The sequence below is a fragment of the Typopeltis vanoorti genome, chromosome 4, assembly GCF_054136105.1.
Source record: "Typopeltis vanoorti isolate ZY-2024b chromosome 4, IOZ_Tvanoo_1.0, whole genome shotgun sequence".
NCBI lineage: Eukaryota > Metazoa > Arthropoda > Arachnida > Uropygi > Thelyphonidae > Typopeltis > Typopeltis vanoorti.
In genome coordinates this window covers 35432092-35458124 of record NC_143552.1, presented here as the reverse complement: position 1 = coordinate 35458124, position 26033 = coordinate 35432092, and the positions used below count along the sequence as shown (strand labels likewise).

The following is a 26033-nucleotide window of genomic DNA, read 5'->3' as shown; positions in this document are numbered from 1 at the left end:
AGTTGCTGTGAGATTTTAACTAGCAGAACTAAATGAACTACATAATTGATCATTCATTACCTTTCAGACTACTTTCGATATGCTTCATTTTTGATTGACCCCACTCACCTTTCCGGTAGACTTTTTGAGAAATAAGTCTGTTGACTTAATTGTGGAAATTATTAGGATTGAAATTAAGGACGCTGATTCCAGAAGTTCTAAATAATCAGGTAAATTAAGCTGTCAAGCTAATTTATTATAGCCTGATTCTCCTAGGATGGATAGAAATGAAGAAACCATCCCATTTCGCGCATTATTTGGTTCTACTGCATACCTCAGAGTACTATTATATTTTGCTTATTCTTTTCCTCTTACACTTGTAAATCATTTTATTTCATTAAGTACCAATCCCAGTACATTTAAAGTGAAAACACGAGGATGACGGTGATTATGGGAACGATACTGGTTTTACAAGCACCCTTTCCTTGGAAATCTTAACCAGGATTTAGATTAGAAGAATTAGGAATAAATTTAGTTTTATTTCTTCAACTTAGATGAATTGAAAAAATAAAAAAGGAGGTAGTAGCAATTAATGAGTTAAAGTTCGAAGATAGCTGTTCAGATTGCTTTCCTGCACACACCCTACATTCCTCGCATGAAATTTGTTTGGTTCAGAGTGACTCAGAACGTCGCAGGAGAGCTGCAGATTCATTTCACAGAATAATAAATTTTTTAGCCAAATATCAAAAATAGATAATTCCAGATTAAGAATTCATTGTCATTGAAATCTGAAGTGCACATAAAGCGAGGGCATAAATTTTTTGGAAGTTACACGTTCATCTAAAGTAAACTTGCTCCACTTATTCTTTTAGGCCAAAGCTAGAAGCAACCAAAAAAATTAAATATCCTCTACACGTAAAGAAATCTAACGAAGTTTCAGCACTTCGGAACTTTCTCCAATGAAACCAATAACAAGTAAATGAACCAGCTTAATGACTGTCGTTTTTATTCTATTTGTTAAAAAAAAAAAAAAGTCGACTAAAAAATAAACATTTTTGCCCAAAGTATAAAAGGGAAAAAAAAACATGTATATTGTAATGTTTTCTTACTGATAAATAAGGAATAATCTTGTCAAGTCTTTAAGTTAGGACACAATCATAAAAGGTACATCACTACATATAAACATACAGGAATCTATTAGTAAAACTTGTACTTTTATTTCTATAACCTTACAACCATTTTAAAAATCTCATTTATTTCATGTTATCTTACTAGAGTTAATTTCCTGTTGCAGCCAAGTAAATAATCTTTTAATATAATTTTGGTAATTATAGAGCGAATAATTCTCTCTGTTCTTGCATTGGGACGAAACTGGCCAAGTCTTTCACTACACCGGACGAGATTTGAATCCTGATCTTTATTTTCAAACGCAGACGTCGTCACTGCCGAGCACCCTACGTAGGCGATGCACTGTTTTAATAGCAAATTTAATATGAAAATATTTAATAATATGAAAATAAAAATTTAATATCAAAATTTAATATGAGGCTGTATTAATAGACTGTGTATCTATAAAATAACATTTGAACGTTTCGAAGATTTAGACCATAGGTTCACAAACTTTTTCGGGCCACCGCCCACTTTGCAAGACATAAATTTTGTAACGTCCCCCCATTATATAAATTATATAAAATTGGGTTTATTTTTGTACAAATCAATTAGAACAGTAGTTTTATATATTTTATATATATTTTGAAAAAATGAAATATAAGGGATATATTTGCTACTGTAAACATAACTTATATATACATGCTCTATTTTCTCACTGACATAGAAAATTGACATCTATTTCTATCTGACATGGTAAATTTTCAAATGATTAAATAATTGAAATAGAAAATTGATAAAAAAAAATTGATCGTGTAAGACAGGCATAAGATGAATTAAAATGCAATATTTAAATTTTAAATGATTATCTAATCGCAAAATCATGAAAATAATTAAATTTTAAATATATATTATTAATTTCTTCTATAAAGAGCCACCAATCCCTAGATCTCCTGAACGCCCCCAAATGCTTCTGATCCCACTATACCCCCCCCCCCTCAGAAGGCTTCAGCGCCCACTGGGGGGCGGTACCGCCCACTTTGGGAACCTATGATTTAGACTAATCATACTGTTTACAAATTGAATGTAAAAACCACAAAACTGGTCAGAGGAACAGTTAAAGAAGAGAACCACTCAAGGTCAGACTTTTACTAGCTATCTCCTGTTATTACGGATAGGATCTTACATAGATTGGTTTTAGGCCTATTACTGTTCTTAATTTATCACTTAATGTCCATGATGGAAATAGTTTAATATCAAAATCTGCAACCCATCATACTACAAAGCATAAGGTTGTCAATAACGATAAATAGTCTTTAAGGATAGTTTCATACAGCACGTTTTCATTAGCCAGAAAATTATGACATTTGGGTAAATTACTCTTTACAGAAGGATTAACTTATAACTGCGGAAGACGAAAATTACCTTGAAATATTGGTAGTAGTACCATCAAATATGTAGTCTTCTAAAAGGCAGCCAAAAGTGCAAATGAAGTCCTTTATTTAAATGTGACTCTCACTTATAAAATTGTACGGTGGTAAGATTTCTTTTCTATTTTCTATTAATTTTTTCTCATTTTTGTTTTTATTCATTTTCATCTTGTCCTGAAATAATCCTGCTCTAGACCACTTCAGACCTCACATAAGTGGCGCAATGGACGAACAAATTCATCTGCTGCCTAAAATTTGCTGAAACTTTGCTTCTATGTCTGAGGATGTAATTATTCTACATAAAAGGTTAGTTGAAATTTCGATTGTGCACTTTATGAAAGTTCGAACTTCTTTGTAAGAATAACATTGGTATGTTAGGGGGGAAAACCTGAAGAAAAGAGTAAGAAAATTAAATCTGATGTAACGGACTATTCTTATGAGAAAGGACTTCGAATTTGTGGGACACAAAACCGTAACCACCCAAATCAGTAAGAGGAATCTTTACGGAAATTATAGTTCAATAAATTGAACTGTAAGAGTATTTTTTTTTAAAACCAGGAATTCAGTGCTTCGGAACACAAAAGAATAAAGGGGATCGCTATAAGTTAGGTTCAATTAAATATTCTTTAAATAAATGAGCATTTACTCCTTGAAATAAACTTCCGAAAAGTATTGTAAATTATAGAAAACAAGTATTTGCAGGAGTTGATTTTAGTGTCCCTTGTGGTTGTGCTTTTATGGAATTGTCTTCAGTGCATGAAAAGACCATTAAGGGCACTTTGATCTTGACGATCTCCTCTTTATATTGATTTCCATGCTGTATAAGCTTTGCTCCCTTGTTTCTTATTTAATACCACTGTCAACTATTATCAAAGTGCTCTGTGTATACCTGAGAGAAATAAATCAGTTTTAGATATTGTAATGAAGAACCAGTCCTTCCACTTGTCTAGCATAAAATATATTGTAAATTATTGCAAGCAATTAAAACGTAACATTTAGGCATTACTCATTAACGATAATAATATGCTATTAGATTCTTTTGAGCGTTTTCTGCTCACTAATTCTTATATATGAGTGTTCAAACGATGCACCACCTTTAGAAATAATCACATACACACGTGTGTGTGTGTGTGTGTGTGTGTGTGTGTGTGTGTGTGTGTGTGTGTGTGTGTGTGTGTGTGTGTGTGTGTGGATAACGTTATTCGTTATCCGAATGAGAGCTGAAGTTATCACACGGTAGGCATATCATTTTCAGACTTAGCCGCAGTAGCTCAGTCAGTATATACGAAGTCCTTTAGTTGGAAAGACCTGGGTTCGATTCCCGTCAATGGCGTGAGGAACCTTTATCTGGTCTCTGTCGACTAAAGGTGAGTAAACCATACGGAGTAAACTCATACGAAGGTGGAGGGTTTTTTCCTCCAGATAAGTCGGGTTTTTAATCCCTCAAAACAGGCAAACCGGTCATGTGAACACACGAGGCTACAGTCATAAAATATACCACAGCAAAGGAAGCAACGGGAAACCACCTTGCTCATAATCATCTTTCTAGTATGGTAGCATATAAGATACGAGTAGGATAGGATGTTCGGACTTACTATTGCATGCTAATTATACGATATGATTTCTGACCCCCACCAGCCGCATGGCTGAGGGGATAGGATTTCCGGTCTTTATATTTCATGTGAATTGTTTCGAGAATTATACGACATGATTTCTGGATACTAATCTTAAAGAACTCTTCCATCGGAGTTTGAATGGATAGTAAATTTTAAGTTGATTGGCCACTTGTATATATGATATAAGCTGAAAATCAAAGACTTTGAGCTTTGCACACCAGACAATGAGCACCTAAATGTTGACCAAATCATATATATGACTTCTGTGTAATATATCCCACTTTAAACTGTATTTAATTCTAAGTATGGTGGCACTGTAGAATCCATTGTTAATTTATACATCTTTGTAAATAGACGAAAAACAGTACTACCGAGTAATAATACATCAACATGATAAAAAGTTTCAAAAATTAACAATATCTTAGGTTATTTCAGGAAAGCATTTTATAGAAATATTTACATAAAACTAGGTTGAAAGCATTGTTTGTTAGACTATTATTATATATCGAAATACACAAAGTTAATTTTCAGCCAAATCTTCGGACATAATTATTCTGTAATATTGTTTTCTGGACCAAAGAATTGCTTTTACTACAGCATTTGCAATTGAACATTCGTTACAATTGTAATAACGGTGTTCATTAGTGATACTTCATTTACCTAACATCTATTTGTAATGATTAGTTGTTTTTTACCCACTTCTATAAAAAATATCATCTATCAACAATAGAACAGTGTATCAAACGGTATATGAGGTTACGTGGAAAAGGCATCTACCGCATTTTTTTTTTCACCTAAAGGCTATGCAGCTTGATACGTACACCTACACCTGTTATGCAGCACTGCGAGATCTTATGCCTCCAACTCCACCTGGTGCTTTTTATATGATTTTTTTCACTCATCTGTAAGTGCATTCTTCTCCGCTTCATCTTTCACCATTTGATTTCCCCGCTTTCCCATTGTATGGCCCCCCAACGGTTTAGCTCTCTCTTTCGTTTCCGTGTGCTCCTTCCTACCTGCACCGTGAGGAACTATTGTGCTTGTGCAGCCTTCCCACTGGAAGCAACAGTTTGCCATACTTGGGCACTTTCCAGTTATCAAACAACTTTTTCTCGTGTCTGTGTGTGTGTGGTGAATGCTATTATTGAAATTTATCACAGATGACCCAGTCTAGAGTTTTCTTTGCAAACAAAGAGTGATCGGTCAACAATAACCTCTGCAGTAGTCAGCAATAAAGAAAATAAAACCAAAGAAAATGCACACCGGCATAAATGCATATACCAAAATTCAATCGTTTCCAACATTTATTTAAAACTATTTTTCTTACAATAGCGAACTTATTTGAATTAACTTCCCAAATTAAATTTAGTACCAAACTACTAAGTCAAATAATTCTTGAAAAAAAACTGATGACTACCAACTTTCCTAAAGGACTGAATAGCATCTTTGATCTTCAAAAAAACAGACTATATGTTTGAATCCCAGTTAAGCATGAGACTTTCTGCAAAATTCACCGAATACGAACATATAAAAGTATTAAAGATATTTGTAAATCTATGAACCTTAATCTTCTACTAGCAAGATAACTATTGATAAAAACTCAATTCTTTATTAAACATAATGGTGGACTTTTCGGATGAAAGATCAGTATACCGTGTGAGTTAATGCTTTTATTTTTAGCATTTTCTGGGGATTGGAACTGAAAATTAACCTTTAATAGTTTTATTTTATTCAAAAATGCACACGGTGCTAAGTGATTGAAGTAATTAGCGAAAATTTACCTGAATGCATAGTACAATGATAATTACAAAAATGAGAAAATTCATTTGAAAAAAAATAAAGATATGCATTGATTAAATTTTAGTTATGTGTGTCTCACACGATAGTTAATATTATACTAGGAAACTGTACTATATTCTCAAATAGTTTCTTGCCAGTATTACGATGACAATTTATGGATTTTATTATATATTTATTTATTTATTATTTGCCCTAATGAATCGTCACCACTGATATTCGAGATTTATTTTCAACATGAATATATGTTTGGATAAGCACACCACAGAGCTGCAAAGGGGATGATTGTTTTCCGACATTAATAAATCTGCTGCGCTGTATTACAGTATATGCTACTAATGCAAAGATGATCGAAGTTGCTAACATCCTTATTAACATGCTTAAAACTATGCCTGCAAGATGGTAACAGTTAAGAGATGACTATGCAAAATATGCTGCTCTTCATTGGAGATTATTTTTTTATTGTTTTTCCTGAGGCATAACAGCACTTGATTAAAGAAACAAAACGAGAGTTGATCCAAGTTTTGGTTTTCAGACACAGAAATTCTGAAAAAAAATTTTTTTTTTTTTTTTTCCATCCAGCTCCATCAACAGTAGGTCGTAACACGCAAGTACTTTTTAAACATACGTAAAATAGCATTTCAAGTTCATGAATGGAATGGCATATATAATTACATTTTATTGGCAACTTGTAGAGAGTGCTTTTTTATTATTATTTTTATTTCCTGAATTGACGTCACTATTCGATATGTTTGTTGGACGAATCGTGATGTGATATTTTGTCTAGTTGTTAGTATCGTGATTCATTGGTACACGTTCTTGTAACTGCCAATTGGACTGTATGATATGGAACGTATTTCATAATACTGTTATATCCTACTGTTAAAAAGGGAATATTAACAAATAAACAATAAATTACTATTCAGATATGCCGGGAAAATCAAGACAATACAAAAAGAATAGGAATTATTTTCTATTTTAATAAGAAGTTTTAAATTTATAAGAAGTATTTTTATTTATAAATAGCTGCTTTCTCTAATATTGCCCAGAAAAATATTAAATTATTTAGAAATAGAATTGTTTAATACCAACTTCACGCATTTTGTGAAAGAGGAAATAGCACCTATAAATCGTCTAGCGTATTACCCAAAATAGCTCGCCTACCAAAGCGGGTTTAGACCTGCTGCACAACACTAGAGCAAAGTTACGTGCAACTCTTGAAGTGGGGTCTGTCGTGTTCCAGGAAAAAAAAAAAAAAAGGAACATGATTATGTACTTAGTTTTATTTACTTGTCAATAAAACATGTACCACTACGAACTACTACAGATGCGGTTTTCATGCTCTGAAGACTTGTTTTTGATGTACTGTTCACCCATGAAGATATTTTTCCTCTTGATTTTGAAAAGATGGTTGTTTTAGTTAATAAAACTGCATTTGCAGCCCCTTTTGGATATACGCCAAAGAAGTACGCCGTCCTCATTTTGTTTTAAATAGGAAAATGCAGGTTGAATATCTCAAAAAAAAAAAAAAAGTATTACAGAAAATTTCTTAAATCTGCAATAAAAACTATACAAGTAATTTTTCCCAGAAGAAACTAATATCTTAGTGTTTTGAAATATCTGTATTCTGCAGTAGTGATGGACAAAAAAATTAATATACATCTATTCTGTTTGTTTCTGAATATGAAATTATCCGTTATTTTGTCATTTTTTTCTGTATTATACATTTTTGAATAGGTTTGTATGTAAACAAGGATTAAAATGTATGTTTTTTTTTTTAAAGTAATGTAAAAGCTCTTGCGATAAAACATTGCTGAGATAAATAAGTAAAATTAAGTAAAAAGAGGAAATATGCTCTAATAGCTCTATCGGTTCAACCTTTTGTTTTGTAAAATTTTAAATAACTGACATAAATGAACGTATAAAATCTGTGTTTGTGAAAAACCATATTACTAACCGCTGCGTCAGTGATGACCTCAAAAATTAGTAATCAGATTCTTATTCCCCAATCTCTAGAATTCGGAACAGTTTTTGTTTGTACTGCATTACACTCAACTGACACGTATTCTTCTCGCTGCATGACGTAATGCTGAAGCAATTATTGCAAGAACTTATACAGTACTCTCATTAGATTAAAATTAGGTACTGCTTAGTTAACCAATTTTGATTTTAATTTATTAGATATGAACAGTTAAATATTAAAAAAAAAACGTAATATCATCCGAACATGAGAAACAATATTGAATTGAAGAGTACTGATATTCGAGACATGGTGCAGTACAACCTACCAAACTAATCCATCAATCAACCAACTGCGACCTTATGTATTAGTAATATTCTCACACCTGGTGGAAACACATATGAGAGTTTATGGCATAATATGTAATAACTGACAACACTTATTTTGGATTGGATAAAGTAGAAGGTCGTAGCAATCTGCAGCCCAAAAATAAAACAAAATAGCTTCATCTTGATTGCAATATTTCAGGCAATATTGGTATTTCCATGGCCATTCGTGTATGGTTAATCGGCAGTTATCTTAAGTGCGCAGATGATTCTATTCAAATATATTCTACAAATGGCAATACTAGTTTAATATTACTTATCAATTAATACTGTATATAAATTAGCGATACTAATTTGCTGGCTTTGATTGGCTGAGTGTTAGCACATTCGCTTTCTAACCAATAGACTGGGGGTTGGGATCCTACCGTGAACATGAATGTTGTGTGCATGTTTTTTCGAGCTAGATGAGTTTCATATTGATACAAACATCGTGAATTGAGATTAATGTATTTGGATATATACAAAATAATACATTTTCTGTTCATATGTTGCGCTGAACGGGTTTTATTTGAATATTTGATTCCTACAGCTCAGCAACTTCTACGAGTAGCTGACTGACTATGTTCTATGATCTTTGCTGTTAATTCATCTTACAGATTTTATCATACTTTCTTAAGTAAGGGATGTGCTTTTTTATGGAAGCACTGTTGTTAATTTAAAGGTATTTTAAAGATTTCCTACTATCCGTATACTCTGTGGCTCTGTAAAATACAGCGTCAGCAGAATATCTCTTTCTTGATTCCAGTAATGGATAATGTTTAAGATGCTTCTTCTGTTCTTTCAAGAACTCTATAATTACAGCCGTGCCACCCGAACCCGTAAATCCGAACTTGTGTTTCTGTAATAAATTCACAAGCTCGATTGTACGGGTCTGGGTAGTTTCGGTATCTACCAGATGGCGTTGATTACGAAAACTGAAGTATCTCAAGTGTTTCTTGTTCTTGCGTCCTGAAAATAATTCGGGCTTATTTTTCAAAGCAGGAGTTTTGGTCATAGCAATCTAGTATGAAGTGATGCGGCACACTATAGCACCACTATAATCACCTTATTCAAAGCAAAGGAAGATCAAATATGCAAATGAATGCAATCAACCTTCGTAAAAATTCCTTAAGTGTATTATGCGCCACAGATCGATATGTAAAATCGTTAACGGGATTTAGTGTCGGTGACCACAGAAGTTTCCTAAATTATATTAAAGGAATAGGAAAGCAATGTTTTATATTTATTCAAGTTACTTCTACGCTACTGCCAATTTGTAGAGTCGCAAAAATTGCTATGCATCATTTTAAAAAATAGAGGTTTAAGAATGAGGCATTGAAAAAAAAAAATTGCGCAATAGTATTGACATACTTTAGTATACTAATATGGCATATATTTTTTTTCTCTTCAAATCGAGGCCATTTTCTTTTCTTTTTTAAAAGGCTCGCTACTAATTCAATAAAAAAAAGTCTCACATCATTTAGAATGAGAAATGGGTAGATAATTCGTGAGGTAATCGGTAAAAATTTTATAGCTGACGAGTGGATAGGTATAGGGTTTCCATCTCATCCGTGTGGGTAGAAATTACTCTTTTTTTTAATGTCTCGAAGGACAAACATTTTTAATGTAGTAAATAACTTGAGACTTTTTTTTATTATGTGTAACAGAATACGTTACAATAGTTTCAGTTGCGTTTGCTGATTCTAATCAAAGTAGTAGCAAACGTTTTTTGTTTATTTGCTTCTCTCTGTGTGTCGTGCGATTACGAAAAAAAAAAGACTCCACATAATGTAAGCTAAAGTCAAATGTTCGCTGACTAAAAATATTACTATCATTCAACTGGAGATTACTTTCCTTAAAAGAGTTACATCATAATAGGCGAAATGATAGATGTAAATCAGTTCCCCTTTAAACTTCTATAAAACGCATTTGCACTTTTTTTTCTCTCCATCAGATACATAATCCATCTTGATGGTATCTGAGACCTTCGGGTCATTTTTATCCACGTATAGTATTATATGTATAATAAATGGTAAACTTTAAAAGAAAAGTATTTATGCTTCGAGAAAAAAAGAAAGAATGAAAGAACAATTTAGGCCCTCATATAGGAAATGGAGCAACTTACAAGAAATTCCGAAATCTCACTCGATGCAAGAACGTTGTCATATTCAACATGCGTGAATATGTTCAGAGGCAAAAGAGATTGTAAAAGTAGAGAAACAAAAATATTTCACATTTAACTAAAATTTATACTTAAGTCTAACTTAATGTACTTAATGCATGAGACTATCTCATCTGTTGCCTTAAATCATCAGTCCATAGAGATAGCAAAAATAAATAAAATAAAAGTATAAGATTTGTCTTCGAAAGATAGATTTTTCTTTGAGCTAACCTGGAAAAACATGTGATACCTGACTGAATGATGAAAGGTGTGTATATTATCTTTGGATGCTCTAAATCCCTAAATCTAAATGGCTTTCAGAACTGATTCGATCACCTTGAGCTGAATATACTGATTTCGTAAAAGTTTGGACAGTCTGCAGCATTTGAATTCTCTGAATTATCGCTGTTGCTTAAACATTTAAAACCTTATTTCTAGAGTACCCAAGAGTGAGCATGTGTAAACAGTGATCAAGGTGTGTAGCCCTCAATATTCCTTCGTGGAAAAGACAACCTTTGCTGTTTACTTAAGTAAATTGATTTCATCATGAGTTATAAAAACCCCAATCATGATTATTGCACTCCAGAGTAAAGTTCTAACTTTCTATTCCGTTCAGTTTCTTTTAGTGGATGATATGAGTACTTCTTCATTATTGTCATATAATAGCGTGGATTAATCAAAAAATGCCTTCTTCTGTTTCCAGAGTGGAACTTTAAGCAGACTGACAGCTAGATACCATATTACACAGAATCTTATGGTAATAATCGTGTAGTTATAGATTGGCTGTTGAATAATTTCGCCTGTTATTGTTCTCTATACATGTATGAGAGGTCTGCAACTTACTAAGTGTTAGAGAAATTTCTTTATGTGCATTGAATATAAGAATTATTACTCCATGTTCCAATTTTGTTCCCATTCCAGCTTTAGCGAAATTATTTACGTACTGCTTTTAAAAACCACACCTCTTACTAACAAAAATATGCTTTTCCTAATTCCTGTTCCCTTTTTTTGGTATCAGAGTAGCATTTGTGAATGCATTCTCTCTCTCTCATCCTGTATGACAGTAGCCAACTTGACAATCTCAACTAAATTCCTATTCATCTGTCAACTTCATTTCTCTTAACGGCTTCTAATCATTGTTTGTATTTTTTCATTCTCTAAATGCTGTTGTCATAGAAGATTTTAATATTCACAACTTTGACAACTTTTTTTTTCAGAAAGTTACTAAAAGAATGGGCCATTCTGTATACCTAAAACGTACCTAGTCTATGTGGTTTAATGATACGACTTCCATTATACCGAAGTTGGGAACTGCAGAGTTGAATCTAATTTTGTGTCTGCTTTTCACACACTCCTACGTCATTAATATTTATTTAGTACCTTGGAAATTATTCAACCTACATATAAATCTTTAGTATTGAATTACAGTCCTGTCGCTTTCATCTCGCTGCCTTCTAACATAAAGAGAATTCCATTAAAACTGAACCTCTGCTTTCCCGGATGCCTCTCATCTAATGAACGATCCTCGTCTTGAGTTCCGCTAGTGCTAATCAAAAGAAATCTTAAGTTATCTGTACATTTAGTGGCAAACTTAGAATCGAATTACTGATATCCAAGCGTCATACATTCGTATTTGCATTAAGATCTTAACATGTTTTTTCGTCTGATTTGCAAATGGATTGTCACTTTCAACTCGCTGGTTGAGGAATCCTTATTCCCAAACTTTGGTACTAAGTATGGTACAGGGCTCCGTTTTTTTTTTTTCCCACTCTTAATTCTTTCCATTAACAGAATTCTCCAGTTAGCAACAGAATTCCAGAAGATTGACACATAATTTAAATACAGATTTCTAATCTAGGACACATGAAAAGCTCCTGGATAGCAGTTTTGCGTGTAAAATATTCTCTTTCTCCGAAATAATGGAACTTGCACACACTTATAGAATGTAAGTACCACAGACAAATGAAATAGGAGCCAAAAGAAGAATATAATGAAAGAATGTAAATTGTTTGAGTTTTTAAATAAAAATCAAATGTCGGATCTTAAAGGATGATGAGAAATTTCGGTTTATGTAATACTCTTTCTCTGAAATAGAAAAATTTTAATTTTAGAAATTCAAATTATGTTTGAACTGCTATTACTATTTCTGAAATTAATCATACATTTGTAATTATAAAATAGAGAAATTTTAAAATTACCAAGAACAGCAAAGACCTACTTTCGTGGACTAAATAGTAGAAAAAGACATAAAAAAGAGTACATTGGAACATTAAGTAGTGAATCAGAAACAATAGCTTTTACTATAACATTATAGTGTTATAGTAAAAACTATTATTATTGCTACTATTTCTTACAGCACAGTATGCTGTAAGAAATAGTAGCACACGTTACAACACTACAAAAAGGTGAAGTAGCAATTCTTGGGCATGGGAGAAAAGAGAAGCTTATCAAGTAAAACTCTTTCTTGTACTTTTTGATTCGTTTTCTTTTCTAAATTCCCTGTTTATTTTCCCACTATCCGTTAGCGAACTTTGCCCTTGGCTTTCATGCATTTTTCTGATATTTCTCCCGTTTCTACTATCTTAACTGAATTAGTGTCAGCCTGGGTTAGTCAAGTAGTTAGCGTACGGCACCCTCCAACCAACAGACTACGGGTTCGAATCCCGCCTTGGGCTATGGATGTTTGTGACTTCTTTAGGTGGGAGCTGAATTTCATCTTCCGGTCTGAGACCACCACTTTACTTAATGAAGATTTGATAAATTTCCATGTTTGGTTTCTAGAGCAGGATTTATGTACTGTGTAAGAAATAAGTAAAAATACAAAAAATATATAAGTATAAAAAAGAATCTTAGCTCACCCAGGGCACGAATGTACTATAGGTTTACAATGAAACCATTCGTGGATGGGAGCAACATAAAAAATGTCTACTCTCCCCGATCGCATTATTTTTAAGAGAGCTGCAAAGCCACTTTCTCCTCTGTCTTCTAATTTCATCCAGTGTATTTGGCTATAGAAATTCATCCATAATAGGAGGTGGACGACTTGTTTCTCCGAAAGCGACATTTTAATTTCCACCGTAAAGATTTTTTTTCCATGAAAGCTCTATCTGTTATAGAAACATTCAAGACAATTATTTGAATTCTCACTACTTCAACTCACTTTTTAAGGATATACTAGTAAAGAGTGGGAAGGAGACATGGAAAATTGGGCTGCTACAAACTTTGTAAAGATACTCGAGAGTGTTAAATTTTTCTAAAGATAGCGCCTCCTCAGCTGTAGTTGCTACATAACCAGAACGGCTGTGCGTAATATTTGCTTGGAATTATGTCGAAGCAATTAGTGATATGGGATAGGGCCAGAGTTAATGTGTCTGTAAATTGCGTATGTCTGGTGGATCTGCATGTTTTGCGAGATAAAAAAAAAAAAAAAAACTCAAATTCGAGCCTAGATCTTTCAAATAAAAGGCATCGTCGATACCCTCTGATCTACGGTGGTTCCGTGATGTTACTTTTTAAGTAACTTTACCGTATTGCAGGTACTTGAGGCAGTATTCTAAATGAAAACTTGGAGATACTTCGATTAACAAAGTGGTCCTTTTATATCCTTAAATTATGACGCAAGGCAGAGTGGTACAAGAAATTTATTAGTTAAAATGAGATTATGAGATTTCATCCATATATATCATTCACTGTGCATAATTTAATAAACATTCCTTGTATTTATACATAATTAGTGTTATTTGTCCTTTTTTAAAAACATTTTAGTGCCTAACGTTCGGATTCTAGTTCAGACAAAAACCGTTTCAGTTCGCAACGTTATTTATACTTTTTCGAGGCATCTTAAAGTGTGAACTTGGTATCGAATGAAGAGTTCTTTCCAAGGCTTGTGCAAGACGATCAGAAAGGTAAGCACCACATTAGCGTGCCTGTTATTACGAACGCTGCTCATTATTGTTATATTGATTTTATGATAAGTTACAAAGCAAAGGTTATATATATAACCTATAGAGCATTAGTAATACAGTGGATGAAATATTAGAAAAAATGGAAACCTCTTGAGACGACTTCATAAAGAAAATTAAATACATTTGTGTGTCACAGCTCAACAATTCATCTTGCAGTTGGTAGTAATGGCTGCTCTCCCAATAGCATGTATATGATAAATAAGTATTTTTATGATTTAATTCCGGTTTACCAACAAATGTTATTTTCCTCGTTAAAAGAAGTATTTTAATACTATCTATTATCTTAAAAAGTTAAACTACTTTAGATCTAGATGTATCTAAAACTGAATATTTTTATAGGGTATGGATATTAGCTTTTAAATTACTATCGTGATAATTAAAGGTTTTTGTTAACCTCTTGTATATTCGTACCACGCGTGCGCTAAGGAAACATTTACTTCAAATATTTGATGCATGTTAAACGAATCTTTTGTGCACTGTTCCAGATTGAATAATAATTAGAGCTGGTCTTAGGGGAGCTTCGTATTGGCGCATTTCAGCTTGAGAAGCCTGTTGACAATACATGAATAGCACATCCATTTGGTGAACGCCTATCACATAGCCTGGCTTGAATCACTGAACTCCTAACACTGAGTTTGCATTGTGACGCACAATAACTATTCGTAATCAGGAAGATGAGTTTGATTTACTTTAAATTGCCAAAATGAGATAAAATTATTGGTAATTAATACAATTTTTTTTAAAAAATTTGTGTCTTATTCTCAAAAGACTGTTTTTAAATTCAGTGGTTGTCTTGTGATTATCTTCTGGAGATAGATTCTTCATCACCTTGAGCACCATTAAATAGTGCTGTGCACATACACTTGAATCATTCTTCTGTATTAGTAAGAACTGTCTTAAAATTACTTTCATTCTGCTCTAGAATATGAAAAGTTGTTGACTACAAGGTCAAGAATGCAGCCATCACGAATATATATTTGGTCAAAGAAATTTATAGAAAGTATTTCTTAAAGTCCTCAAAAATGGGAAATGACCGTAGGTGCTTCAAAACATGAATTAAACTAAACGATATTTAATTTCTTTACATAGCGAGTTTTGTTTTTCGCATGGTGACTAAAATTTCAGAAGATCTACTAAAACGTTTTATAAGCAGCTAAGAAGGAAAATCAAAAGTTTGAAATGCCCTTCTACGATACGTATTAGGATACTCCCTGCTTTAGAATTAAGCATACTGGTATGTATATTCCTATCGTTACATGCGGACTACTCAGAATCTACACACACACACACACTGCTAATACCATGTTAAGAAGAATTCGTGGACTGTGAAAGACTGTATCAGCTCCCTCTCCATTCATGACTCTGGTAAATAACTGCATTGCCCAAATAGAAATGTGGGGGGGGGGATCACCCAGACAAAAAAAAAAAAAAAAAAAAACGCACTAGATCCGGGCCAAAGGATTAAAGAATGTTGAGAAATATTGTACGGAAATCTCTAGCTAACCCTTATAGGGACCTGTGGCCATATCTGGGATTTTTTTTTTTTTCCCAGAATTCGAGATTCATTATCAAGCAGCAGTAAAGAGTATGTCTGGAGGGGGGGGGGGGCATGATCAGGTAGGGATGGCCTCTCGCTATTAAAGAGTATGTAATTAGGAATATCCAAACGATCATTTTATTAAAAGTAACGTAAACAATACGTCCATCGCATATATCAACTGGTCGGCATTGAATGCATGGATATGAAATTTTTAAATAAACTGAAAGCAGGGATATGAATCTCGAGTTGCATTCAGCAGAGAAAATTATTCTATGTATACTATTACGCAGTATATAATATCTAGAATCGCGTGATAATAAATCTCATTTGCTTCAGCTGCAGTGTACATATTTGAAAAATTCCAATTTATTTTTTCAAGCATCGTATGTTGATATTTATAATAATAACAACTGTCATAATTATCGTTATTATTTCTCCGTCAGAATTCATCCTACGTAATCCTACACTTCCTTCGTCCATCATTTTCTGCTTAATTGTTGCTTCCACTGTTTAGTTTTGACCTCGGGTTCCTCACGTCTTCTTTTCTTCCCTGAAGCTATCTGCACCGCTGTCCAGCTGACGCGTAATCCTATGACCATCCGAAGGTCGCTGATCCAGTTGCCTTAGAAGTGACCAGTGGCGCGTGACGAAGGGATGCTTCGAAAGACTTAGCGATCGCAAGTACTGATCAAAGGGTCGTTAACCTCTTCTAGTACGTAATTAGAACTCATCCGTTTCAGTTGTAGTGAAAATAAATTTTATGGTTAACCACACAGTTTGATACCCAAATTACGCATCAAAAAAATCTGTCTCATAAATCCTTTGAAAAATGGACTAGTATTCCAACAATAAATTAATGATGTATATAACAATCTTTCTACTTTTTCTCAAAGGATCCTTTCCAAAAATATACTTTTAATTCTTCAGTGCATTAATAGGTTAACTCATTGAGCCTACACACCCATTGTAAATGTATCCATTATCCAATTTTAATAATTTGAAGAAGAAGACAGACAATATGATGAATGATCCCACTTGATTTTGAATACTCCTTGGTACATCTGTTTTTAAGATGGAGCACACTCGATGTATATATTCCATCTCTCACACCGAACTTATATTTCGCTTAGACGTGAATTGCTGACAACATCCTTGAATTAAACTTATGGGACTACACAACCTGTGTGCAACAAAATTTCAAGGTTTACGTTATTTAACTTTAACATTTGTTGAATATTATCCATATCCAAAGTAGGATAAGTTATCAATTTTCCCAAGTTGCAACTTTCTATTGAGGCCATTCCAAAAAAAGATACAAAACAAACACACACACATACAAAAAAGAGTGGCTGGGGCTCAAGCTAGTAAGAGTCAAGGAGAGTATTTTTGGCAGTAGTTTTTCAACTGCGGCAAGTCCCGATTCAACGTTTTTCCGCAGCAATCATACTCATTCAAAAGAAAAGAAGAACGCTTTGAGAACTACTGAAAATGTAGATAAAAGGAAATCATTGAGGGCGTAAGCATAAAAATAATTCGGAATTGTGAATGCCAAAGTGAACTTCTGCCTTTCTGAAAATGGTTGTTTCTCTCATATATCGACTTAGTTATCAGAATTCACATTGAATAATAGTTTGTCATTCTTAATGAAAATAATGACTGAAAGAAAAAGAATTTAAGGTGCTTCAATTTTAATGGAACCTTTTGTAATGCAACTTCAATTAAATAAAGAATTAAAACGAGATACGTCGTTTATCTCCAAGTTATTCCACTGTGAAATTGAAATATATTAAACTGGAAGTTTTCTTTCTTAATTAAATTTGACAACAGATTCTTCTAGGGAATATGTTTAACTAGGAAAGAGAGACGGGGGAACTTTGGTTCCTCTTCCCATGACTGCGGTTCTTCTGGGGAATTTTAGTTCCTGACTTCAAATTGAACCACTTAATAGTTTTCCGTTCATTCTGGTGTATGATGAATCCTTTTGTAATATATATATATATATATATATATATATATATATATATATATTCTCAAGATTCGATTTTATCTCAGGTTGGAGAGTTCGACTACTACCTTATGTACATTTTATGTGTAATAAAATTAATGTAAATTCTAAGAAGGTTTTTGGAAGTTGCAATTAGAAAACAGAGCTGGATGGAACATTAACATCCATATTTGCTTGTACTTCTCTAATTAGAAAACATTAAATAATTTGGAGATTTTATTGGTTGTACATTAGCTATGGAAATTTATGTAGTAATTATTTATGCTTCTCAGTATTGATTTTTTTTTTTTTTTAGTGTTAACATTAAAGAGCAAGGATTTAATTACCTCGCGATGCATTTTTAACTAATGGTGACGTATGATATTGTGGAGGAAGGTGTTCTACCTTGGAGTTGATGAATATTTTATTTGTTACGATCGGTTTCTTTGCTTATGAATACATATACGAGTATATATCAAAAAACGCAATAATTTTAAACGTTTTATCATTTAAAATTAAGACAGCCTTTTTGGTAGAGAATAAATTTTAAATAGTCGCTTCCTGTTAATTTTACCGAAATGTATGAAATATGGTGTTGCGGAGGCAAAGTTCAAGCTGTATTGAGTCACATAGAACTTCAATATCAATTGAATATTTTCATCTTGTTTTTGATCATGTCTATCAATGTGTGCATTTTCTGGACAGGCGTCCTTCTTAAAGGAGAAAAACACCCTCAGTTTAGTTTCAGAGAGGATTTAGACATAGGTTTTTGGAATCAAAGGATATATTAGTTTTTTTCGAATGGGCTATGGAGAAGTTGTGCATCTGGAAGCAGAGGCCTAAGAAAGCTTAAAAAATGAGATTAAAAAATGAAAAAGCTTCTAAAGCCGAAAAGCTAACATCAACATCATTGATTCCATAACACACTATATTATCAAAAATAACGTGACTGAAATCAATATGTGAAAAAACATGGATCTGAATTGCTGCATATTATTGTTGTAATTTATTATAAAATTAAGTACGTAATTGAATATAAAGGAATATTGTTTAAGTTAAGGCAAAATCGAAACGAATGTTTATTGTAAGTAAAATTGTAAGGTGATATTCTTTTGGATTTTGTTCTGGAAACAAACATTTCTTGCTAACACCTTTTTCTGAGCGAACAGAGATATTTCCAAATAGGCGAGAACATTTCTCCGAGTGAATGGTGTCAAAACCTAAATATAATATTGTTTTCATATAATTTGAAAATTATATGAAAACAATAATTAATTGAAAACCACTAGGCCTAAGTTATTAAATATTCGAACTTATTTTGTAGTTTGCTGCAACATTATATACAGATTTAAAAAATATATATTTTTAGATTCCAGAAAATCGTCTTCTCTGCTTAGACCAAGTAGTTTGAAATTTCCAGTAATATCATCTCGCTGTTGTAGTCATAGCACTCTTCCGGATTTGTTGTATTCAATAAGACAGTGATTTTTTTTTTTTTTTTTTAGGATGTTTCCTACTTCCAAATAAATTCAATAAACACCTGTTAATCAGGCCAGACGATTACAAAGTTATTTTATTCTATCCACCCATCCTAGATATGTCAGAACCTCAGCTGTGTACAATTATACCGAACCACATTTCAAGTGTCAAAGAGTGGCGAAAAATGACTGCTTCGCAAGTGTCAGTACCACTCGCAGACACATTAGAAATCATCTTAGATTCCACCAACACAAACGTTTCTGGTAGCACATCGATTTCAACTAGCGTTCAAATCCTTGATGCTACAAACAACAAAGTATTCCAAAATACATCTTATAGGCAAATGCAGACGGTGGTAGAATCGTGTAGTGGTATTGGACTGAAACCAACAAATGTTGTGCCTATCTACATGAACTCGTATGTGTGTGGACATTTGGAGAGCTCTATCTTAGACAGCTTCTCTTGATTATAGACGGCATTTTTCTATAACGTTTTTCATTCTCAGTTCACCATTTCTCACAACGGCCTTTGTGTTCTGATGGTTTGAAGACAATAATAGGGCTAGGATGAAAATTATTTCAGCAGCTATTTGTATCTTTAATGGAGATGAGCATCATATCGGGCTCTTTTGATGGAATATTGTATTGCATTCCAACTAAACAATCCTCCTTTTCTCCAAGAAAATGTGCCAGTCGGATATTACTGTAAGAAATAGGTAATCTCATCCTGTCGTCAGTACTCTGTTCACATTTGTCTGTAATGTGAAAAATAGTACTCTTACTATCAAAGCATCTACGGCACTATCGTTAGGACGCCACTCATATCTTGGTTAAGAGGACTTGAATTTTGTCAAGGATTCCAAGAAGTTGATTGGATCTTTTTCTAGTCCACATTAGAGATCAAATGGAAATAACGATGTTTTAAATCAGTATAAAAATTGCACTTGTCATAAGGTTTTTTTTTTCCTTTCAGAAATAAACTAGCCAGCTTGTAAACAGATGCTTTGAATAGATATGCAAACGCATCAGCTTGCGCCAATTCATTTACAACTAAAGCATTTAGTGGGATTGACCACCTGCTGTGAAGGATCTCAAAAATAAAACATAACTAGTTACAATCATTATTTTGCAGTTCAAAAGCGTTTAATTTAATCTTTTCCCCCCTGTCGTATACCTTTCAAAATGCTATTCCAAGGACATATTTATTGTTTATATTTCATGCATGTCGATATAAATAATAAAAACGAACCGCATTTAATTAACATAAATGATAAAACTTCTGAAAGAGGCTTTCTAACATTAAATACCGATAAATCGATTTTAATTTATTGGGAAATAAAAAATTTCTTGAAACTATTAGACGATGAAATCCAGATTGAACTGCATGTGACAGGTTTTATACATTTCTTTTTTTAACAACATTGATCAACAAATTAAAACCTGTCTTTTTAATTTTTTTCAAAAAACTTTTTATAACAATATAAGATAGCCGATTCTAAAGTATTTCGAAGTGTTGAATCAAAGTCTGCAATCCAAACTTTTTTACAAACATGAATGTTTTACGTAATAGAATTAACGTAATAATTACATGAATATAATAATCGTAATTTTAAATTGTCGGCTAAATAATCTTTTGTAGTTATGACTTACTGTAGTAATAGTCTGATGAATGAAAGCACAGCACGTGTTTGAACACTTCTAAGTGTTTTAATATCAAGGAATACTGCAACAAAAACTCAGTTTTGTTGCAGTATTCCGAGATATTACTCTAGATTTCGTAATATCTCGTTTCTTTAGTTTATTATATCACATTTATTACTGCATCTTTTGCTATATATTTGTGATCGTGTACAGTGTTAATCAGCAATACATCCACTTATGTGGTAAGGACTGCATACTTGCATTATTTTGGTAGTGAAAGAGAGATAAAAATATAGTGGACTCCTTCTTATTGCTTATGCTTTATAAAGAAGTTAATTTGATCCAGTGAAAGAGCCATTCTATGGCTTTTTGAATCTTTAGAGAAAACCAAAAGATCATGCAACAGATTGCTACTCCGTTTAACAAATATATTGATTTTCAATGAAAAAGAAATATTTTATATAAGATCTATGAAGCCAATGTTTCGCTTCTCAGATCGTCCAGCATTTTCTGCATCACAGCAAGATATGGCGATAGTGAGAAGTGAAGAACCTTCTGTTATGGAAAGTCAAATGAAAACCTTTATCAAACCTGTCAACCAACCTATCTCGGTGAAAAGGAATCAAACGATTTTGTTATATATTTGAATTTAGATAAACAACTATCAGAACTGCTCGCGTTTCATCTCCAGAAAAGAGAAAAAAAATCACTTTGTAGAAATGCGTGTAGAATTTTATTTCTATATTGAGATAAAGAATGAAATTTGTTACTGCCATGATGCAGATTGCCTCTCTAGAGAAATGAGATTCATGAGCAAAAAAAAATTTCCCTATTCCCTATAATCTACACTCTTTTTAAAATAAGCTTAAAATCATCCATTGGAAAAAGACAAAACTTCTACACAGATCTTCATATAAATATGAACGGTTATATAAAGAAAGTGCTGAAGCCCTACTCCACAGACCAAATATAAACCGAAATGATGTTCTTGCCATCCCTAAAGTATGTGAAATTGTCATACAAAATTGTGTAAAATAATAACTGTAATTAATTTTAATTTAATTTAAGTTCAGGCCGCAACTCGCCACTGCACGCAATTTGGATTCCTTTGTACGTACGCGCCGTTTCTTTTGTCATTCCTAGTATTGCCTTACTGTACTGGTGATGTCCTAAGATATACCTAGGACGAAATATTTAAGCAATAAAAACCCTACTACTGTGGTTCACGTGTGTTAAACTTAGTCATGAATTCTCCACAGGTTTCTCTATATAATCAAGCTTAAAATCAGTTTTTTGTATAACAGTAATAGTGCTTCTGCGAAAAGCATAGGAGGACTTCCTAAGTATGAAGGAGACTTGAACGTGTCTAAGTTTGTGATTGCAAATAGGCAATGAAAGGAGGATTTACAGAAGAACATTACTGCCTTTTGTTCTCTACTTGGGATAGTAGGCGGAAATGAGGCTGTATTTTCGTTTCTTGGCAATAGATGAAGAAAATAAAATATGGCTTTCTCAAAAACGTTATTTTCATCAACAGAAAACGCTCGCTCCTCCCAAGAAAATATTTCTACCACTATTACTGTTTTTTATTACTGATTACATTTCCTGGGAAAATTAGAAGTTTACGACAACGTAAACCCACCCTAAAAACCAATTACTTGAAATGCTTTATCATTTCTTACTGATATTTTTTGACTGGAGAGAGAGAGAGAAATAACCTCTACAGTTTCTGTAGTCTCTTTGTTCATAATCCTTCCCTTGTTTGTGTTTTGGAACCTTTTGTTTTGCTGAATTTTTTCTTATGATTACAAACTTTGGAATTCTGTTGTTCTCAGCAAGTTCTGAATACTTATCGATGCTCACAAGCAGTCTTGCTCTTTCTTCAGTGGTTCACTGGCTTTATGGGCACCAATACCCTCCACTGAAGTAATTACTGTTGTGATTTGTGACTTTCTCCAATGTTCCATGCACCAACATTATCTGATTGCTGAAATCGGGTTGTTACTATCTTTATTAATATGCCTGTATACTGTGACGAGTTGCGCACAGTACATATGCATGTCTTACTATATACAGTGTCCATCACTAATTTCCTTAAAGAACATTGTTACCTTACGATGAGAAATTGTTGCTTAGCCTTACATTTATCCTTAAACATCCTATCTTTTACGTTTATATTTACAAACTCTTCGATAGATCTGTCATATCGCGATTAGTTGGAATTTAGAAACAAAGAGGATATCTAGATATGCCTTCTTTCTATAACCATAACCCATAGAAGCACGTGGAGTAAATTGTGCTGTACAGGTTCTCCTGGGACAAAGGAAGTGATATTTTTAAATGAGTGGAATATATTATAATTTTGAACTGACCAATTTGTATAGTTTATCTTGCAGCATTCCAATATGTTTTAATGGGTTTTTTTTATGGAATAGAAAGTATGGGTGGGGGGGGGGAGATTGAGAATGACAGATTATTTAGTAACGGACTGAGCGAGTGTGTGTGTGTGTGTGTGTGTGCGTGGAATGCAATACATAGACAGAGATTACTGAGCGATGTATAGAAAAGAATGCGAGAGGAGAACAAGGATAAAAACAAGCATCAGTGGGTGTAAGGGATGTGAAGTTTTAAAGGAAGAAAAAGGTATTGTGCTGTATGGAGATTCTATAATTAAGGTTGTGAAAGATGGTAGAGTATAAATTAAAGATGCCAAGAAATTATATTCTTGGTTTAATTCGTTATCCAAGTGTAAGCAAACAGAGTTTGCGCCTGAAGTATTTTCAGGACTGAGGCAACTTCCCATAATGCATAGCATTATACATATCCGTAAGGATGTGTGGGATACTAAGGCAAGTGATGAGTTTATAGTATAACCAAGTGGAAAAACGTTTAGATGGTAGAGTAATTAAAACGTTATCCAGGGTCAAAGATTACAGATATAACTGAGGCTGTGAAGTTGCAGAGGGATAGTGATTGAGATTATTGTAGTTATGGGAACGAATGATCTAGGTAGCGAAAGATTTTCTGTGAAGACAGGATTTGAAAGATTTAATGATAGCAATGAATGCAAAGAGCGAGAGTGAAAAGATCATGAGTGTGCTATCAAGATTCGACAGTGATGAATTAAACAGAAGAGCGATTATAGAAAATGGAAAGATGTCAAGATTGTGTAAAAACTTTTGCAAAAAAATGAAAGCGAATATTCATTTTATGAATGCCTGGGATGAGTTTGATAAAAGGAATTTTTAAGAGTGATGGTTTGCACTTAAATGGATTGGGTGCATGACATTTAGAACGTTTATTGATAAAAAAAAAAAAAAATAGACTAAATGGTCAAAAACAGGGAAATAGGATTTGCTAAGGGGGGGGGCAGGTGAAAGTCAGCTGTTAATAGTACTAAGGTCAATCGCTGTGAATATTGGCTTAATTATTCTCAGAAAATAAACTGTTTACAGAGTGGGCTAATTTACCCGAAGGGAATTTATGGAAGGGAGCGAGTATTTGCGGTTTACGTATACTAATGCCAGAAGTATTCGGAATAAGTGAAGAATTTTTGGCATTAGTTAGTACAACTTGGCCAAAATTATAGGAATTAGTGAGACTTGGTTAACTAAACATGCTATAGAGATAGAATGATACAGTATTTTTAGAGAAGACAGATGACAAAGAGAGGGAGGGGAGGAAGGCTTTTGCTAATGATAGACGAAGAGTTGAACCCAAAAAGGATAGAAGTGCCCCAAGATGGCAGTTCATTTGAGGCTATTTGGTGTGAGACAGAGAGATCAACAGGTAGAAATACGTAATCGGTTGCTGCTAATCCAGGGGGAATGTAGATGGCATGCAGTGGCAAATTAGCATGATTAGTAAAGATCGGGTAATTATGTGGGATTTTAACTATGGGGGGATATAGATAGGAAGAAGGAAATGGAGTTTATATAGTTAAGAGATAACTACCTGATACAGCATGTAATGGAAAGGACAAGAGATTCGGGAGTGTTGGATCTAGTCATAGCATCGGAGAACATATCAATAACTAATTTAGTTACACTGTCTCCATTTGGTGAAAGCGATCATGTTGTCTTAACCTGGGAGATTGTAAGAAGTGCTGAATATTCTGTTTAGAAGGGAATATGTGGAATTACAAAGCTGGTGATTATGACAAGATGAGAAGTCACCTTTCGGCAGTGTCATGGCACGAGAATAATACGAATAATGTCACCATAATAAAAGATGGCAAAAGATATCAACTTGGCACTTCTCTCTTCTAATTCTGAAATGTGGGGATATCTGTTAATTGTATTCTTCTGGTAGGTTTGTCTATTTTGTGGGATAAAACACCCGCATTTCTGAGAGGAAAGTTCCATTCACGTACGCATGAAATTGACTAAATCAGCTTCAACTGAAAAGCCCTTATAAAAGATGGGATTCAAATTGAATTCATGAGGCTCATGAAGTTTCTTCAGTCATTATCTTGATATGTCGGTAGTTCTTTTTTTGCCTTTTTTCATGTTAAACTTTCCCGAAATAATGACAAACTTTCAAACATGTATTTGATATCCACATATCGCATACTATTTACATATAACAATTTATAAATTCTGCTATAAAAATATTAGGTGAAAGACGGAAGTTACCTGAATAAATAGTCCACACAGGTTTGCATTTAGATATCACTTAAATATAAAGATTTACTCACTACCATTATCAAGTAGTATATTATTCGTTTAATAATTTAATGACTGTTTATTATTATCTTTGTTTCCATACTTGCGTGGCTAAATAAGTATTCACGATAGTTATTTCGCGTGTTTGTATTCTTTCATGCAAGAATATTATAGCTTGCTTAGAGCTTCAGTGTAAACAAAACTACACTTTTTTTTTTCCTCTGAAGGAATTTATTTACGATATCAAGAATATTAAGCAACTTTTAGGATATGATCCAAGGAGACTGAAATCCTTTTAAAATAGGTAAGTTTACGTGTTTGTGGTAAAATTATTTCAGTAACGGTT

At 33.3% G+C, this 26033-nt stretch overlaps 1 long non-coding RNA gene across 1 annotated transcript; it reads right to left on the bottom strand.

Annotated features, from left to right (window-relative positions):
* Nucleotides 1–1174: 1174 nt before the first annotated feature.
* On the bottom strand, nt 1175–25773 carry LOC150107228 (uncharacterized). The gene is made up of 3 exons (XR_016548178.1): nt 25658–25773; nt 13274–13522; nt 1175–1449 (listed from the first exon to the last, which is right to left on the bottom strand). It is a non-coding gene; the product is annotated as an uncharacterized LOC150107228 (long non-coding RNA).
* Between the last annotated feature and the right edge of the window lie 260 nt (nt 25774–26033).